The sequence below is a fragment of the Triturus cristatus genome, chromosome 4_1, assembly GCF_964204655.1.
Source record: "Triturus cristatus chromosome 4_1, aTriCri1.1, whole genome shotgun sequence".
Taxonomy (NCBI): domain Eukaryota; kingdom Metazoa; phylum Chordata; class Amphibia; order Caudata; family Salamandridae; genus Triturus; species Triturus cristatus.
Window position 1 is genome coordinate 620,872,336 of NC_140585.1, and position 20,508 is coordinate 620,892,843.

Here is a 20,508-nt window from a genome sequence, read left to right on the forward strand (position 1 = left end):
CTGGTCCGTTGACTGGTGGGTCCCTGAGGGGGTAACTCCCTACCAAGTGGTGAGTCCCATAGACCTTGCTGGTCTGCACCGAAGCAACTGGTAAAACAAGCTGCTTTACATTCCTTCAGGACTTAGCCTGAAGGCTACTCTCCATAGCTACCACTAGGATAGCTTTCAATAAAGGTTGTCTTTAACCTTTAACCAATAAGGGGTTGTTTGGACTGATACAAGGTGTCCACTATAACTAGTGGACAGCATATATCAGGCCAACTTCTCACAGTCATGTTTATGCGGTGGTCTGAAACTCATCCCTTCTTGTTTATTCGAGAAGTTTCTAGTGACCTCTGAGTTAGCTCGTACACACAAGTAATTAAGTTTAATGTACTCGATAGAGACATACTGACCTCAGTCCTATGTCAAATCTATAGTGTATATTATTCCAATGCGCAGAGCCTATCAGGGATATAGGAACTACACTACATGGCGCCCAACGGTTTGGTAAGGCACTCATTTAACGCTAGATACTGAAGTACCTCAGTCGTGCTTTTCTCAGAGCCCCCTACTCATAATACTCCATTAGACGTCTGGAGTGGGTAGGGATAATATCCGCCATAGCTGAGTAGGACAAAGATCCTATGTATTAGCTGTTTGGTTTGTTCAACGTTGAAGGATACAGTGTTCCAAAATATTGTGCACCTTATCTTTGTTCCCTTGAAACTTGCTCTGCAATTTTCATTAAATGATGTCTGACAACGAGGTCGTCGACAACGGTACAGCTACGGCTTACCTTACAGGTTTTAATGAAACCGATGCGGGTGTTATACACATCCCACCAAATTTAAGGAGAGCCATCACTCTGAAACTTATAAAACATGGCCTAACACCAAGCGGTGGTAGAGCAGTTTTTGTGATAGAGGCACATGAATCTCACCAGACAGAGATATTCTATTCATGGATAGTATTCCCAGAATCAAATCCAGTAACTAAAACGTTTCACTTCTGCAAAGAAGATGAACCACCTGAGGAATATATTCCTTTCGAGGATATTGAAATTCCAATCACATAACAGGAGCATGATCTCTGGTTTAAAGGCGCCCTAAAACATTACAATCACATTACCAGGCTCGGTCCACTAGGTAGCCCAGGAGCAACATGGCCGATTTTAGCCGGCTACACACCTCATCCAGACATTGAAGAAATGTCAAATGTAGAATTGCTAGCTCAACTCAAGGAGCTAATCAAAATATATAGACAATTGGTTAAATATGTCATGCGGACTTTCACAGTCCAACCACCATTAACCATTAAAAATCCAGCCCCTCATCCGGGGAATACACTAAAAATTACTCTACAGGCTTTACACGCAGTCATGGGTAAAATGCCCACAAAACGTGAACAAATTCCATTCTGGATAGCTCAAAAAATGTCTCAAATCGAAGCAGTATTTCCTAATACTTGCCCTTATGAGAAACACAGAATTCTAACAGTCTGTTTACCAGTGGGGATCAAACCACATCAGGAAACTGCACCACTTGGGGCACAGTCTTTGCTGCAATCTACACAAAAACACATGGTGTTCCGTCTATGGCTGTAATACATGACGTCCTGAAACAGATTCAAAACGAATACGGGGCAGAGCCTGCTCTGAATTTAGGTATGAAGTTACTTAAAAATTTCGACCAGTTCTCAACAATAATATTATCTAACATTAAAGGAGAAGCAGCATCAGTGGCAATCCGCCAGATATTAAGGGAATTTGATGTAACAGAACAACCACAAGAACTAGCCAGAATAATTAAAAAGTCCTATGAAGAATTAGGCGGAGACAGTTTGGGAGGGAAACCAGTTAAACCACAACTGTCTGAAAGTCCTGATAAATTCTTTCCTAAAAACACTCCTACCTATTCTAAAAAGAAGTGGGAAAAGAGCAAACAGCATTCCAAAGAGAAGCGTTCTCAATCCCGAGGTAGGTCTCCTCAAAAGGAGCCCTCTGAAAGGAGGTACAACCTCAGGAATAGGGATAATTTGAGAAAACCTGACAGGTATCAAGATACTGATACACGTTCCTCTCGTACCTTTCAGATATCACCACAGACATCCAAAAGAACAGGACATCAGATCACAAAGAAGAACGCGTGAAGTCCAAAGACGATCAACACGTTCAGAAAAACAATACAAAACCTCAATTCTCCAAGAAGAAAGTAGCAGGTCTGAAGTTCAGACATGCCGAGGATTCTGAGAACACAACTCAAGAACGGAGAATGGGCTCAGACAATGTTGGACAGTGCAGCAGAAGTTACAGTAGCTCGCCAGAACCTGAAGGGGCTTCTGGAGACAGTGGATTTGAATGAGGACATTCAAGTTGAAACTGCAGACATCAGGGTTAGTTCTCCGCATAGGTTATATGAAATAACACTCCGGATGGAGGGAGACATACCAAGAAAAGTGAAAGCACTCTTTTGGGAGCGACTTTCAAAGGGTTATGATATACTTCTAGCAGAACGAGACTGGGCACCAAAATTTGTCAGGGAGTGCCCACATGGCGAAGACATCATTATGTCAGCCTTCTCCAACGATGTTCTAGTACACTTAAAATATACTTATGCCAGGAAATGGGCAGTGGCCCAAGCCCCAGCATTATACAAGAATCATGTAGGATGGGATGAGGACTCATCTCACCACAAAATCCAGTTAAAAAATCAACCAACTGCACAAAGGCAGTTAAGCAAGAAGCCAAAAAACAAGTCAGGGAGATCTTAGATTAACTTGAATACCAGGGGGTGATTGGAACATGCACCTCATCAATGAACAATCCTTTGTTTCCTGTCTCCAAACCAGACAATACATATCGTCTAGTTTTGGATAAACTCTTGTTGTAAAACCTTTGCAGTGCAAAATGCACACAGTACAGTACAGCATTAATGAATAAAATTGTGCGTAAAAAGTACAAAACCACATTAGACATTTCAAATGGTTTCTTTTGTCAAAATATTGCGCTTGAAATATAGATATTTGACCGCTTTCTCAATAATGGGGACCCAGGGTCAATTTTGTCGACTCCCACAGGGGTTCAAAAACAGCCCAGGGTTATTCTCAGCGAGAGTAACAGAGATACTACAAATTTATGATGACGAGGCATTGTCATATGTCGATGATATATATCTGACAGATGATGACCTGGACAGACACTTGAACAGGGTGAACACCATTATATTGGGCTTCGCCACTGAGGGTTACAAATTCAACTATAAAAAGTCCAGAATTGCCCACCTCAACGTTCTTTTCCTAGGATATGAACTTTCAAGTGAAGGCAAAAGCCTGGCAGCCAACTTTTTAGAGAAGTGTGCACTGCGCCAACCTCCAATAACGCTGAAAAGCTTACAGTCGATTCTAGGTTTCCTGAATTTTGGAAGAACATACATTCTAAACTACGCAGAGAGGGTTAAACCTCTCTACGAATTAATGAAACCGGATTTCAAAGCCACAACTTGGACACAAGAACACACAGAAATTCTGCGTTCACTTAAAACAGACATGTTAGCAACAAAACACTTGCAAACACGCGGAAACGTACGCAACTTAGTGATCCCAATCATTCCGGGTCAATGCGGATTCACCTACTTCACTTTTAACTAAGGTGAAAAAGTACCAATTGCATACAACTCACACTTGTATACACAAGCAGAAATGAAATTCACTTCTACGGAAAAGATTCTGACAGCAGTTCAAACCGCTGCAGCAAAAGAAAGCACAGGGGAAACGCATTATGGTCCTGACTCCTGTACCAGCCTTAGAGGCAGTTACAAAAGCGAGTATTCCGAATGCAAAGGCTTTACATCCAAGATGGATACTGTTGTAATCTTTATGTTTTCTGTTTGGTGATGTCATCATGTTTGATACCCAGCAACTGCATCCTAGCAACTGCTGTTCTACTACGTGAAGCCAGTCTGTGGGAGTCACGGAGACAGGACAGGAGTGCACTGGATGACAGCTGTTGGGGGTTGCTGCATACACTTAAATTAAACTTCTTCTTCACAATTTCATCGACTCCCTTTCCTCAAAAGATACAATGGGTTAATTCTCTTGCTGCAACTGATGTTGAATATGTTTTTGATCCTTATTTGAAAACACAAGCATTCCTGCAATACGAACACAAATGTCCTCTGCAAACTGAAATTCTCCCTCTTGATCAGTACAAATTTAAAATCTATACTGACGGATCTGCACAACCCGCTACGGAGAGTGAAAAAGCTTACAGTGCAGTATGCGCGATCGTTAAAGGTCTTATGCACGATGGCAAATTCAGACCAATGGTCACAAAAACCCAATCTCTAGGAGATTGTACTGCTCAGCGAGCTGAACTACAAGCATTCAAGATGGCACTTGAAAATACGGATCGCGAATTCCCCACACTCATAGTGTGCGATTCTTTTTACTGTGTTCAATCTTACAATGAATATTTACAGAATTGACTTCAAAATGGTTTCAAAGATGCAAAAGGTGGCACAATCAAGCATAAAATGCTTTGGGAACAAGTAGTTCAGTTACGAAAAGGACTACAAAACACTCATGTGATACACATGCTGGGTTATCAACATGATGGCGTTCACTTTGAAGGGAATTCATTGACTAATGAAGCAGCGAAAGGGGCTGTGCAAACAGCTTCCGTAGCTGCAATCACTCGCTCAAAAACAAAAATAGACAGTGAAATAATGCTGGCTGTCAATGCTTCAAGCAAAGGCAGCGGTGCAGGGTTACCTAAAAAATTTCCACTCATATATAATTGATGCGAACAATGTTCCGTTTGCTCGAATCCCTGGAGTGGGGGATAGGGTAATACCAAACATGGAACATAGATTAGGACTAATCCTAGCAGCACATGAAGGGATCGCCTCTGCCCATGCAGGTGTTTCCGCCACAGTATCGTTATTAAAACAGAGATACTGGTGGCCAGGCATTAGGAAACAGACCAGGAATTATGTTTTGGAATGTGAAATATGCCAGAAGATGAAAGTCTCTACTGTGAAACGTCCTTCGCAGACGCCTCTGTTAATTTCAGATAAACCATTAGCATACGGAGACTATCAAAGCCTAGTGACATATTATGCAAACATACCATAAATGTAGATAGTATGGAGGCGAAATGTGAACACTGTGATAAGACCCTAATTTTTAAAACGAACAAAAACAATGAGGAAAAGCTGCACCTAGCACTACTTAACTGCCGGTCATTAGCCAAACATAAATATGAGATCCATGACCTACTTAGGGAACAATCACTGGACACTCTCTTCCTGACCGAGACTTGGCTTAATGAAAGTTCCACCACAGATGTTCTGAACGCTACCCCCAACTAATATAGGCTAGTAAGGCAGGACCAAGAAGGTCAAATAGGTGGCAGTATTGCTATAATCTACAATTCAACACTGAAGTGTGAGATAAAAAAAGCTGATCTTGAAAATTGCGAAGCATTCTTATTCACCCTAGCAGCAATGGAAGACAACACCATAGCGGGCTTACTAATTTATCGTCCGCCATGTCCTTTATCTCAATTTATTATGAGTCTGGAAGAGAAGGTAATACACCCAGCTCTACGACACAAAAATTTTCTGATACTATGAGATCTTAATATACATTTTGACAATAAACAGAACCAAGAAGCTAATACATTATGAAAGGACCTATTGACACTTAACTTAGTACACAAAGTAGAGACCCAAACACACCAAGGAGGACCCATTTTGGACCCCATTTTCTCAAACATTACGGAGATAAAGGTCGATACACCATGGCCAATTCCCTGGTCAGATCATTATCTAATCAAATTTACAGTACTTTCCCACAGAAAGAGGCTAGAACAACAGACCAAGGAAATCACTAGCAGGAAGTGGAAGAATTGTACCCCCACCTCCTTCACCAGGACGCTGACGGAAAAAAAGCTTATTCTAGATAATGATATTAATCTAGCAAATAGTAATCTGGAAACTTGGATTATAGAGGCACTGGATAAGATAGCACCTTGGAGTACCAGGATCCCAAAGAGACAAAAGGAAACGGCACCTTGGTTCAATGATGAATTAAAGATGGCCAAGAAAAAACGCAAAAGGCTTGAGCGAGTATGGAGGACGGAGTACTGCAGTATAGCCAAAGAAAACTATAAAAGGGAACTAAAACAATACCAAGCTTTAATTAAAAAATCCAGAAGTACTTTTTATATGGAAAGAATTGAAAAGGCTAGCAACTCCTCCAAAGAAATGTTTACCATACTTAAGTCCCTTAGAACACATGAAACCAGAGAGGATACTATCTAAGGGTGGGCGTAGTTCGCGAAGTAGCACTTCGCGAAGCTACGCAAAGTGAAGTTCGCACTACGCGAGCTGCGCGTAGCACTTCGCGAACTGCGAAGTAACATGTTCGCACTGTGCAAGATGTTGTTTTCAATGATTGCACAGTGCGGACAAGCAACCGGCACTGTGCAATCATTGAAAATGGCATCTTGCACAGTGCGAGCTGTAGTTTTCTGCTGCTCGAGTAGATTTTTACTCGAGCTGCAGCTTTCTCAACGCGAACTGGTAGTTTCTCATCGCGAGCGGTCGCGAGCATACGCGACCCCTCGCAATGAGAAACCTGACCTTCTCGCGTTGGGAATCTCGCCGGGAGGTTTATTTTCCATGCTCGCGATCGCGAACAAGGAAAAAGTCTCGCCAGGATGTCATTTTGCTTGCTCGCGGTCGCCAACTTGACGTTGAGGACCGCGAGCAAGCAAAAAATGACCGCAGCACTACGCAACACTACGCTACGCGTGTTCGCACTGTGCTACGTGCAGTTCGCGTAGTGCGAAGTAGCGCGAACTTCGCAAACTACGCGAGCGTAGCGTAGTGCTTCGCCCAGGCCTAATACTATCACCTCAACCGAGAGCTGTAATAAGGTTGCAGAATTCTTCATGAATAAAGTTACTAACGTATATGACACATTCCCGGTGGAAGTGCAACAAGGAATAGGCTTGACCGGCAGGAGCCAGATAAAGTTTGCAGGGGTGACACTGGATGAATTTACGATCCTGATTATAGAAGAACTTACATTTATAGCAAGAGGTATCAAATCTGTCTCCCCTCTGGACCCAGCTCGACCAAAAATAATGATGTTAGGAGCTATTGCAATTATGCCATATATCTCGGAGCTCATTCTACGCTCCTTCCAAACTGGCATTGTTCCCACCAAATGGAAACAGTCCATTGTCAAGCCACTCAAAAAGAAACCACTGTTAGATCAAACAGTATTAGAAAATCTATGCCCGATCTCACTGTTACCGTTTTGGCTAAAATTGCAGAGAAGGTAACAAACATACAGCTAGTAGACCATATAAGCTGGAATGGCGTTCTGCATACATATCGTCTAGTTTTGGATAAACTCTTGTTGTAAAACCTTTGCAGTGCAAAATGCACACAGTACAGTACAGCATTAATGAATAAAATTGTGCGTAAAAAGTACAAAACCACATTAGACATTTCAAATGGTTTCTTTTGTCAAAATATTGCGCTTGAAATATAGATATTTGACCGCTTTCTCAATAATGGGGACCCAGGGTCAATTTTGTCGACTCCCACAGGGGTTCAAAAACAGCCCAGGGTTATTCTCAGCGAGAGTAACAGAGATACTACAAATTTATGATGACGAGGCATTGTCATATGTCGATGATATATATCTGACAGATGATGACCTGGACAGACACTTGAACAGGGTGAACACCATTATATTGGGCTTCGCCACTGAGGGTTACAAATTCAACTATAAAAAGTCCAGAATTGCCCACCTCAACGTTCTTTTCCTAGGATATGAACTTTCAAGTGAAGGCAAAAGCCTGGCAGCCAACTTTTTAGAGAAGTGTGCACTGCGCCAACCTCCAATAACGCTGAAAAGCTTACAGTCGATTCTAGGTTTCCTGAATTTTGGAAGAACATACATTCTAAACTACGCAGAGAGGGTTAAACCTCTCTACGAATTAATGAAACCGGATTTCAAAGCCACAACTTGGACACAAGAACACACAGAAATTCTGCGTTCACTTAAAACAGACATGTTAGCAACAAAACACTTGCAAACACGCGGAAACGTACGCAACTTAGTGATCCCAATCATTCCGGGTCAATGCGGATTCACCTACTTCACTTTTAACTAAGGTGAAAAAGTACCAATTGCATACAACTCACACTTGTATACACAAGCAGAAATGAAATTCACTTCTACGGAAAAGATTCTGACAGCAGTTCAAACCGCTGCAGCAAAAGAAAGCACAGGGGAAACGCATTATGGTCCTGACTCCTGTACCAGCCTTAGAGGCAGTTACAAAAGCGAGTATTCCGAATGCAAAGGCTTTACATCCAAGATGGATACTGTTGTAATCTTTATGTTTTCTGTTTGGTGATGTCATCATGTTTGATACCCAGCAACTGCATCCTAGCAACTGCTGTTCTACTACGTGAAGCCAGTCTGTGGGAGTCACGGAGACAGGACAGGAGTGCACTGGATGACAGCTGTTGGGGGTTGCTGCATACACTTAAATTAAACTTCTTCTTCACAATTTCATCGACTCCCTTTCCTCAAAAGATACAATGGGTTAATTCTCTTGCTGCAACTGATGTTGAATATGTTTTTGATCCTTATTTGAAAACACAAGCATTCCTGCAATACGAACACAAATGTCCTCTGCAAACTGAAATTCTCCCTCTTGATCAGTACAAATTTAAAATCTATACTGACGGATCTGCACAACCCGCTACGGAGAGTGAAAAAGCTTACAGTGCAGTATGCGCGATCGTTAAAGGTCTTATGCACGATGGCAAATTCAGACCAATGGTCACAAAAACCCAATCTCTAGGAGATTGTACTGCTCAGCGAGCTGAACTACAAGCATTCAAGATGGCACTTGAAAATACGGATCGCGAATTCCCCACACTCATAGTGTGCGATTCTTTTTACTGTGTTCAATCTTACAATGAATATTTACAGAATTGACTTCAAAATGGTTTCAAAGATGCAAAAGGTGGCACAATCAAGCATAAAATGCTTTGGGAACAAGTAGTTCAGTTACGAAAAGGACTACAAAACACTCATGTGATACACATGCTGGGTTATCAACATGATGGCGTTCACTTTGAAGGGAATTCATTGACTAATGAAGCAGCGAAAGGGGCTGTGCAAACAGCTTCCGTAGCTGCAATCACTCGCTCAAAAACAAAAATAGACAGTGAAATAATGCTGGCTGTCAATGCTTCAAGCAAAGGCAGCGGTGCAGGGTTACCTAAAAAATTTCCACGCATATATAATTGATGCGAACAATGTTCCGTTTGCTCGAATCGCTGGAGTGGGGGATAGGGTAATACCAAACATGGAACATAGATTAGGACTAATCCTAGCAGCACATGAAGGGATCGCCTCTGCCCATGCAGGTGTTTCCGCCACAGTATCGTTATTAAAACAGAGATACTGGTGGCCAGGCATTAGGAAACAGACCAGGAAATATGTTTTGGAATGTGAAATATGCCAGAAGATGAAAGTCTCTACTGTGAAACGTCCTTCGCAGACGCCTCTGTTAATTTCAGATAAACCATTAGCATACGGAGACTATCAAAGCCTATTGACATATTATGCAAACATACCATAAATGTAGATAGTATGGAGGCGAAATGTGAACACTGTGATAAGACCCTAATTTTTAAAACGAACAAAAACAAGGAGGAAAAGCTGCACCTAGCACTACTTAACTGCCGGTCATTAGCCAAACATAAATATGAGATCCATGACCTACTTAGGGAACAATCACTGGACACTCTCTTCCTGACCGAGACTTGGCTTAATGAAAGTTCCACCACAGATGTTCTGAACGCTACCCCCAACTAATATAGGCTAGTAAGGCAGGACCAAGAAGGTCAAATAGGTGGCAGTATTGCTATAATCTACAATTCAACACTGAAGTGTGAGATAAAAAAAGCTGATCTTGAAAATTGCGAAGCATTCTTATTCACCCTAGCAGCAACGGAAGACAACACCATAGCGGGCTTACTAATTTATCGTCCGCCATGTCCTTTATCTCAATTTATTATGAGTCTGGAAGAGAAGGTAATACACCCAGCTCTACGACACAAACATTTTCTGATACTATGAGATCTTAATATACATTTTGACAATAAACAGAACCAAGAAGCTAATACATTATGAAAGGACCTATTGACACTTAACTTAGTACACAAAGTAGAGACCCAAACACACCAAGGAGGACCCATTTTGGACCCCATTTTCTCAAACATTACGGAGATAAAGGTCGATACACCATGGCCAATTCCCTGGTCAGATCGTTATCTAATCAAATTTACAGTACTTTCCCACAGAAAGAGGCTAGAACAACAGACCAAGGAAATCACTAGCAGGAAGTGGAAGAATTTTACCCCCACCTCCTTCACCAGGACGCTGACGGAAAAAAAGCTTATTCTAGATAATGATATTAATCTAGCAAATAGTAATCTGGAAACTTGGATTATAGAGGCACTGGATAAGATAGCACCTTGGAGTACCAGGATCCCAAAGAGACAAAAGGAAACGGCACCTTGGTTCAATGATGAATTAAAGATGGCCAAGAAAAAACGCAAAAGGCTTGAGCGAGTATGGAGGACGGAGTACTGCAGTATAGCCAAAGAAAACTATAAAAGGGAACTAAAACAATACCAAGCTTTAATTAAAAAATCCAGAAGTACTTTTTATATGGAAAGAATTGAAAAGGCTAGCAACTCCTCCAAAGAAATGTTTACCATACTTAAGTCCCTTAGAACACATGAAACCAGAGAGGATACTATCACCTCAACCGAGAGCTGTAATAAGGTTGCAGAATTCTTCATGAATAAAGTTACTAACGTATATGACACATTCCCGGTGGAAGTGCAACAAGGAATAGGCTTGACCGGCAGGAGCCAGATAAAGTTTGCAGGGGTGACACTGGATGAATTTACGATCCTGATTATAGAAGAACTTACATTTATAGCAAGAGGTATCAAATCTGTCTCCCCTCTGGACCCAGCTCGACCAAAAATAATGATGTTAGGAGCTATTGCAATTATGCCATATATCTCGGAGCTCATTCTACGCTCCTTCCAAACTGGCATTGTTCCCACCAAATGGAAACAGTCCATTGTCAAGCCACTCAAAAAGAAACCACTGTTAGATCAAACAGTATTAGAAAATCTATGCCCGATCTCACTGTTACCGTTTTGGCTAAAATTGCAGAGAAGGTAACAAACATACAGCTAGTAGACCATATAAGCTGGAATGGCGTTCTGCATCCATCCCAATCAGGATTTAGGAGGGCTCACTCCACAGAGTCAGCGCTAATTATAGCCTCGGAAACTCTGAGAAAATATGCAGACGAAGGACAATCAGCCGCACTGATCCTGTTCGATCACAGTGCGGCCTTTGATACCGTCTCCCACAAACTGCTCCTTCACAGGTTAGAGACGTGTGGCGTCAAGCAGAATGCTCTAAGCTGGTTGACCTCGTTCCTCTCAGCACGGAGCTTCCAAGTTGCACAACAAACCTATTTATCTGAAAGCATTCCCTTGTCCCAGGGGGTTCCACAGGGCTCAATTTTGAGCCCCACTTTATTCAACATTTATGTGGGACCACTGGCAGAGAGAGTGGAGAAACATAAGGTGTCAATCGTCTCCTATACTGACGACACGCACCTTATTGTGTTGCTATCACAGAATAAGGACCAAGCAGCTATACGCTTCTCCGAATGTTTAACTGAAGTAGCGTGCTGGATGTCGAATCACTGCCTCAAGTTAAATGGGAACAAAACGGAGGTACTGATAGTAGGCAAAACACCATCCATCTGGTCAACCGCGTGGTTGCCTGATGCATTAGGCCAACTTCCCACCCCAAAAGCTGAAGTGAAAAACCTCGGAGTCTGGTTTGACTCAGAGCTGACATTTGAGAACCAAATTTGGAAGGTAGCAGGAAAATGCTTTGGGGCCATGAAAACTCTGTGGAAAGTCCTAGATCTTTTACCACCTAATGCCAGGAAAACTATTGTACATTCAGTAATAACATCTCAATTGGACTATGGGAATTTCCTATACCTTGGAGCCCCAAAATAGGGTCTGTCCAAATTACAGAGGGTACAAAATACGGCGGCGCGTCTGGTACTTGGCCTTCCAAGAAGATCTCACACGAAGAAAGCCTTGACAGCCCTCTATTGGCTGCCAGTGGAAAAAAGAGTTGTGTTTAAGGCAATGTGCCACTGCCACTGCATTTTACAAAAGAAAGGGCCAAGATATCTGTAACTGCTAATTACCAAATCCAGACCAGGGCGTAATTTAAGATCTTCAGAAAAGGCTCTGGTGACTATACCGAGAATTTTCAGAGCGAGAATGGGGGAACGCTCATTCAGGTACCGTTGCAGCAATAATTTGGAACAGCTGCCCGATAGATCTAAGAACAGAACCATGCAAAAGTAGTTTTCGTAGGCAGCTAAAGACATGGCTATTTGTACAACCTATTCAAGGATAGGACTTGATATGGCCACACGTCACTATAGGTCTAGCACTATGAAACCTAATCTCTTAGAGCTATCTCTCAGCGCGGGGACACACCGGTGGTGTAACCATGCGCTCTATAAGTGAAATAAATAAATAAATAAATGTGTTTGCGGTCCCTTACAAAGGGATGGTAACTATAAATATATCATGGTCGCAGTGGATTCGTGTTCTAGGTTCCTATGGATGTGGCCTCAGCGCTCGGCTGACGCTCAAACCGTTGTAAAAGATTTGCGAGTCTTTATCGACACATATGCAGTTGGCACACTACATTCTGACCAGGGTCCTGCGTTTAGCTATCGAGCCTACAAAGAAGCCATGGCCAGTTTGGGCATAGCATTGCGGTATTCTTCTCCATTCCATCCTGACGGAAATTCTGTTGTGGAAAGAAAAAACGGGACATAAAGCAGTCTATAACAGGTTCGGGTGATGGGTGGGTCAAACACCTTTATGGGGTCCAGCGCGCACTTAACAACTTGCCAAGAAGTTCTCTAGGGGGTGTCACTCCATATGAAGTTCTATTTGGAACTAGAATGTTGGTACCAGACCTTGATATGCAAGGCATGGTGATGGAGAATAAGAAATTTGATATCAAAGATCGTTTGGTTGTTTTACAGGACTTAAATGAACTAAGAACTAAACAAAGCAACGTGCTCCTGAAGCCAACCATCACTGGGGAAAAACCGGCCGTCCCAGCAAGGCCTGTCTGGATCCCAAAGCTTTGTGATCTAGTCAGAGAAAGAATCGTGGACAAGAAGGAATTTGGGCTTTCTTACAGACAACCAGTACTTGTCCTAGCAATCCACAGATCAAGAACAGTACTTTTGCTGCCCCTTGCTGGTAAAAAGGAGAAAAGATTTGTGTCCATCGACCTGATCAAACCACACTATGTGGCCGATACTAAGCAGTAGGCCAAGTGGACTCCGACAATGTAGCAGACGCACTCCTCTAGCTACAATCCAAGAGGTTCAAACTGAGAGACTCATCACCTTTGAAGATTCTACAGTTAGAAATAAAGGACTAAACAACAATGCCATGGAACTTATACCTCTTGAGACCCAAATAACTGGTCGTCCTGATACACATGTCTACAACGAAGTAACAAGTGATCAACTGGTTCCAGCGAGTTTAACAAATCCTGATGCAATTCAAACCATTGACAGAACTGCCTCTGGCTATTTCATTAACTTTGATACGTTTTCTGAGGATCCCAGCAAACCTGAAACTACGCCAGCCCAACGAACTTTCAAAGAACAAGCAACAGACTTTTTTCATCTCCTGAAAAAGACATCTGGTTTCACCATGGATTGAACTATGGATTGTTTTGGGAATATTCTTCTTTCTACTTTGGTTAGCTCTGGTATTAACTCTGGGTATGCTGATACGCATAAATGGAAGATATATTCAAATGGACACAGCAAGTAAGAGAGTGAATTTACTTCTCCAGCCACACAAATCATCCCATCATGAAGCAAGAGACTTGTTAGCAGTGAACATCACAGCCGTTCCTATACATGATGGTATGGTTTGGGACCAAACCCAATATGACATTTTTGGCCCGTCTGAGCTTTTGAAAATTCCACATTTATTTAAGATTTCATTAAGTGACTTTATTACCTCTTGTACCTTTTCTGATGATTGGGACTTCGAGACTGTTAATAACATGATGTCTGATCTAGAGATGTCTACAGTATTCACACATCATGAATATTTAGAGGGTTCATCAGACCTATGAACAAATGTATTGTTATAACCACTATGGTCATCATTTCTTGCATAAATCGGCAACACCTAGAAATGTATTTATGTATAACCAATGGGAACATTGTCCTACACCTCCAAAGTGTAATTCGAAAACTTTTGCAATTAAATTTCCTATATTTCAGGCTACAATTTGTCTAATCCAGAATCGTTTTACTTTAAAAATGTGAACAAGAGAGGAACAAAAAATATGTTAACCATTACGAAACAGATTTATTCTGCAGCCTTTATTGCCCAACTGTCTAGACAGGGTTTCGACTTTTGGAAAGACAAAATCTGTCTGGGGTAAAAAAGATTGGCAAGTACAGGGGGTAGAAGCTTTGTTTAGAGCCTGTATCATCCCTGATCAAATTATGTTTTTGAATGACACTGTCCAACAAACGTCTTGCCTTGGGTTAGCCAAGATCAAAGACATGAACACACCAACCATACCTATACCTGCAAGTAATAGCACTACACGGGGGGAGGTCGACGTACATAATATTTTGCATCACAACAGATCAGATCCAGAATGGAAAAAATGGTTGTTCTGGCCCACAGACACAAACAACTGTCAAGATCGATTCCTAAACAAAACACAGGGTTTCACTATCAATAGGCCAGACCCACGCTATGTTCAAAGACAGCATCCTGGGGTAGTACCAACATACAGTGTAGGGAAACTTTGCCTTGATTGGCTACAGAAAGCTACACTGAAGGATGTAAAACAACACTTAACTTTACTTCAAGAAGGCGCAGACGTTAGGGAATTCTTGCTAGGACCAAGAAAACCGCGTCAAAAACGTTTCATATATGCCGGTATCTACGCTGCTTATAATGAAGCATGGAAGGTTACCGAAGCAGAAACTGCAGAACAAATACGAGAAATTGATCGTATTAATTTAGAGAAAACTCTCTCTGTAGTAGACAATGGGTTAACATCTCTGTCGTCCAGGATATATTCATTGGACAGCATTGTGTCTTCTGTCATAGACATCATGGAACAAGACTTGGTCATGTTGCAACATGGTCAGTCTCAGCTACGTTCTATCATGCTATTGGGCTGGACGCTACAAAACTTGCATGCAGGCTATGTGCCATGGGGTTTAATCCATACTACGTCACTGTTTTCAGAATTCAATCTCACTGATAAACAGATCAAACTGGCACAAAGGGGAGCAAACTACACTGTGCTGAGCATTGAAAAACTGGAGAAATTACCATTCCCAGTGGCAGAAAAACCAGCTACTGAATGGCTCCTACATGATAAAATCTGCCTGTTACAACTTTCCATTTTCAGTATTGCCTAAAACATACCAGTTGGCAAATATGAAAGGTTGGGTAAAGGATACATCAAGCCATCCTGGGATTTACCTTAAACACATAGATGTTGGAGTGGGGAACGTGAAGTGTTTCTTAGCGGTGAAAACTGTGAACACACAATAAGCGGTTCTCTCCTTTGTCAAGGTATTAACTTACATGGGGCCTGTGATGGTTCCACTACAAACTTATCCTGTCACCTGCAAAGTTCACCGGCTGCAGTGATTAATCCAATTTTTGGCCAACTTTCGAACAAGAGTTACATTATGTTGAATGATCATAGCTGCTGTGGCATGTTCCCAGGTGTTCCATATCTAGTTACGGTTACATCCAGGGTCAATTGCTGTATGCAAGTCTTGTTTCTACAAATAGACACAGTCAGGGAGTCGCCTTTGTGGCCTTCACTGAACATCGCTTCTATACGAATTGATACTCTAAGCAGAATGAAAGCCATTCTTTTACAGGAAACAGTGCCACTGACCTCAGCCAGAGAAACCTATGATCTCCAAGTGGCAAGGACTTCTGCAGAGATACATACCCTTTTGTATACAAACTGCCCTGTACATTTCTCCGCAATGTTACGTCATATCTTAAACATGTCTGATACGAGCGGTATTATACATGTATCTAAGAACGTGTGTGCAGGACTGTTAGCACCTTTTCAAGCAGTCCTCGGAATTGTTCCAAATTTCGTGCACTCTGTGTTTGGCGGACTGCCGCTCCTTTTAGCACTCGTTGCAGGGATCCTATTTTTGCTCCAACTGCTACGATATGGCAAGCAAATCACCATCGACACCCAATTCACCATGGAGAGAGCTCTATTGGAGATGAAGTGTCGTGAGTGCATCGTCCAAATTTTGGGTTTACCTCGTCTGCGAGAATTAAACACCACATGGTTTCTGTCATTTAGACCAATCTGGCAAGATTGCATCTTTCCTGTTCTACGCTGCCTGCTCTGCGGTGAAGAATGCGTGCTAGACATCTGTCTAACACTCCCATCAGTCATGCCTACGGATATCGATACTCTGCTGGACCCGGTTACGACCCACGCTCTGTGTTGTCCCCAGCGGATACCAATCCTGATGACGGCATTCATTGAGATCTCACAGATGCAAATTGCTACTGCTTAGGTATGAGACGAAACATCAGGCACGCAAGTAACATCTGATTCGAACATTGCTGATGCAACCAAGGCGATAGTTCACATCAATGTGCAATTAATCTTCTAAACAAGGTATTCCAACTTTCACCTACAATGGTAGACGACTTTTTGTCTACAGGATTAGAAGAGTTCATGTTTTCTCCAGGCCCACACACTGACTTTTGATTCTGGCACACAGTGTTCCGATGAGACTCTGAATTTGGCCTTCATTCTTTTCAGACAAGGGACTAACTTTGGAACTTTTTCCTAGGATTCATTTTTTTTCTCCAAATGTTTTTTTTTCTTCATTTTTTGGCACAGTAATCTGCTTATAGTAGAAATATTCATAGAGAACAGAATTCATTGAAAAACTTCCTGGGATATTATGCCACCTTGTCACATCAACAATTGATTTGTGTTAACCTGATATGAAGTGGTTTCGGCCCTTTTTCTTCTGTATTAACGAGCCATTTCATCATGTGTATATATTTCTGGTTCATTCTTTTTGGCATTTCCAATGCACACATGTATTAGAATGAAACATTGCTTTTAATATGTACAGCACCTAATGCATAGCAATGGTTTTGTAATGCATTATTAGGACATATGTTTTAGATATGTTTTAGCATGTTTTCGATTATCATGCGATATTCTCTTTTAGACATGTTTAGGATTTAGTAATGTCGTTCATACGAAACTGGAGTGGGTGTTGTATGTAGATTTAGATTCCGTATATAGGTCTTCCGATTTATGCCCTTATATAGGTACAATTCATATTGCCCTTATTTAGGCATAGAAAATCCAGCCCTTATTTAGGCATTGGCCATGCTAACCAAATACAGGGATGGTCTCCTACATCGGTCAATCCACGTCACAACGAGTTCTTGGAAAACCAGACTCTTAAGCCTTTAGGAATTTCCCTTGCTTGGTTATTGATTTCTCCAAGAACTCATTTATTATGCATGAACATCTATTCCTTAGGGGTTCATTCATGACGTTCCGATGCCCGTTTTTTACGTCAATACAGGCATTCCTAAACACCTTCAAGGTATAAATATACCTGCACTTGCCCTGGCAAACCACGGTTCCGGTACGGTCCAGTTCGACAGCCTATTTGCGGTTCGCCATGGCAAGTTCAGAAGGAGATCGAGTTCCAGCCTGATGCACTGACCAGATGCTGTCATCCTCCTCGCAGAGGATCCAGCTCCAGTGTTTCTGACTCCCCTAGCGGGGTGTTAGATATCGAGTCCCGGAAAGAGATTCCAACCTCGCACATTCTAAGGTATGGAGCAGACTAGAACCTAGAGAAACTTTTGGCAACTCTTGGCAAAACTAAAACTAAAGCTAGCTATACTTTAGGAAACAGCACTTACTTCTTACCTCGTACTACACTTAGGTTAGGTACACTGGGGTAGAACAATTTAGAAGCATCAGATGAGTATTCACATTTTAGCCTGTGTTATTTATATATATATTTTAATCAATATATGTCATAGCTACAAACCATGCTCTTGCAGTATAATTTTCTATCTTACTGCTAACTCTGTACATATTGTACTTCGCAGCCTGTCTTACGATTGTAGCAGTTCATATCTCTTGCACGAGAAATAAGACTGTTCAATAAACCCTTTTTATTGAAACGCCCGTCTATCTATTTCTGTGTAACTCTGTAGAAACGAAGCATGCACGATTGACTGAGTGAAACTGTTATCTATTGTTTCCACGGTTCTGAGATTGTTCCGACTCTAAGGGAAACAAAGTTGTCATGTTTATGCGGTTGTCAGAAACTAATCCCTTCTTGTTTATTCGAGAAGTTTCTAGTGACATCTAAGTTAGCTGGCACACACAAGTAATTAAGTTTAATGTACTCGATAGAGACATACTGACCTCAGTCCTATGTCAAATCTATAGTGTATATTATTCCAATGCGCAGAGCCTATCAGGGATATAGAAACTACACTATAAAGACTGCCATGTCAGATAAGACTTTTAATAAAGGTTTGAAAAATATATTGAACTAAACTAAATTGCCCTGCTACTGAGTGAGAATGCTTTGAAATATCTGTCCCTGTACCTAATTTTTGCCTATTCTGTATAGTGTTGAGAAAGTCAGAGCATGAAGAATGTACCTCATCAAATGCTTATTCCACTGTGCTGATGTCTATACAGGAGGCGAAAAGTGTCACACAGAGTAAGGAGATGCCTTGTACATATCAAGCACCAATGCCTTTGTCTGCTCACGCCAGAGGGATTTCATGTGTGTGCTTTGCTAATGATAGATAGCAAATCGACTTAAAAATAATTCCTTTGTGAAGTAATTAGAAACCACACACCATTAATAAACCAAATGGTAACTTACATAGTGTCACTGATAGGAACGTAATGAACTGTACTTCCCCTCAGTACAGTGGAAATGTACCACTGTCAAGTTTCACTTGGCAACAAGGCAGTTATTTTGGACTTGGACACTGTGGTTTTATTGTAGCAATGATCATCAACCTGTTAGCTTATTTCCCTGTTCCGGCTAATGAATGTACTTATGATACATTGTGGATGGGTCTGGAGAGGGAGCAAATTGAGGCCGGTGCTTTCAATCCTGTGCAGAACATCACATGAATTTGCTAGTTGAGTTTGAAAACATTGAGAAATGTTTCTGCTGCATGAACTCTTGTTCCATCCCATTTGTACTCTCAGGATTGTAAAACTCTGTTGAGGGACGTGATATATTCTTGATTGTGACCATCTTGGGCTGACATTCTGGGAAATATGCCCATTCCTAATTAACAAATCCCTAGGCACCTGTACTTATACATCTTGTTTGTACATGGATATAAAAGCAAAGGGGCAGTATGCCCTCTTTACAGACAGAGATATTGAGCCAGATAGCCTAAAAATAAATAGAGAAAGGAGGAGCCATCATGCGACTGTAAGATGGCGACTGGAGAGGAGCTCGAGAATGGAGCTCCGTAGGCTGGGGATCGAAACTGACAAAATATCCCTGGTTAGTCCTCGCCAGCCCTGCCGCTTTAGGCACCGGAACACAGGAACTACATCTATACAGATACGGGATTGAATCTTTACCTGAGTCGATCGGCAGGAGTCCCCCGTTTCAGGAGTAGGACTTCGCTGGTGGCGACCCTCCGTTCGACCAAGCTCGCCCACATCGACGCTGGCTGTGTGGGGCCCCCAAGTTGGGGCCGAGACTGGAGGCAGTCCCGCGGGGGAATCGGCAGGACACCACTACATGGTTTGTTATGAGGACGTAGCAGGAGGAGGACACATCGCTGGAGGCCTCATCGGAGGCAGCTCTGCATTGTCTGGGGATTGCGGAGGCGGCGTCCCGCCCTCGCAGAGGAGCTGCCGCGGCAAAGAAGGTTAGCGGGAGTCCCAGCGGTGAGCAAGCATATTGGAAAGAGCTTGCAGGACAGATCCAGGCACTCCGACTCCCCCCACACGAATCTCGCCTCGCAACGGGCGCTCGGGTCCCATGGGGAGATGAGCTGACCAGCGTCTATCCTCCCTCATCGCCGAAGAGGAGCGATGATTGAAGCAGCTTTGTGACCCTCTGATGATCTACGTGGCAGGGTCGCTGTTATTAAATGCAGGAATTTCACCCTCCCCGTGCCGCAATCAGGACTTTCCCCCCGGCGACCTGCATCTTTCTTCTTTGTTTTGTGCAGGTGGCAGCACTCAGTGTATTTCGACCACATCAAGTCTGCTCACTTAACAGTT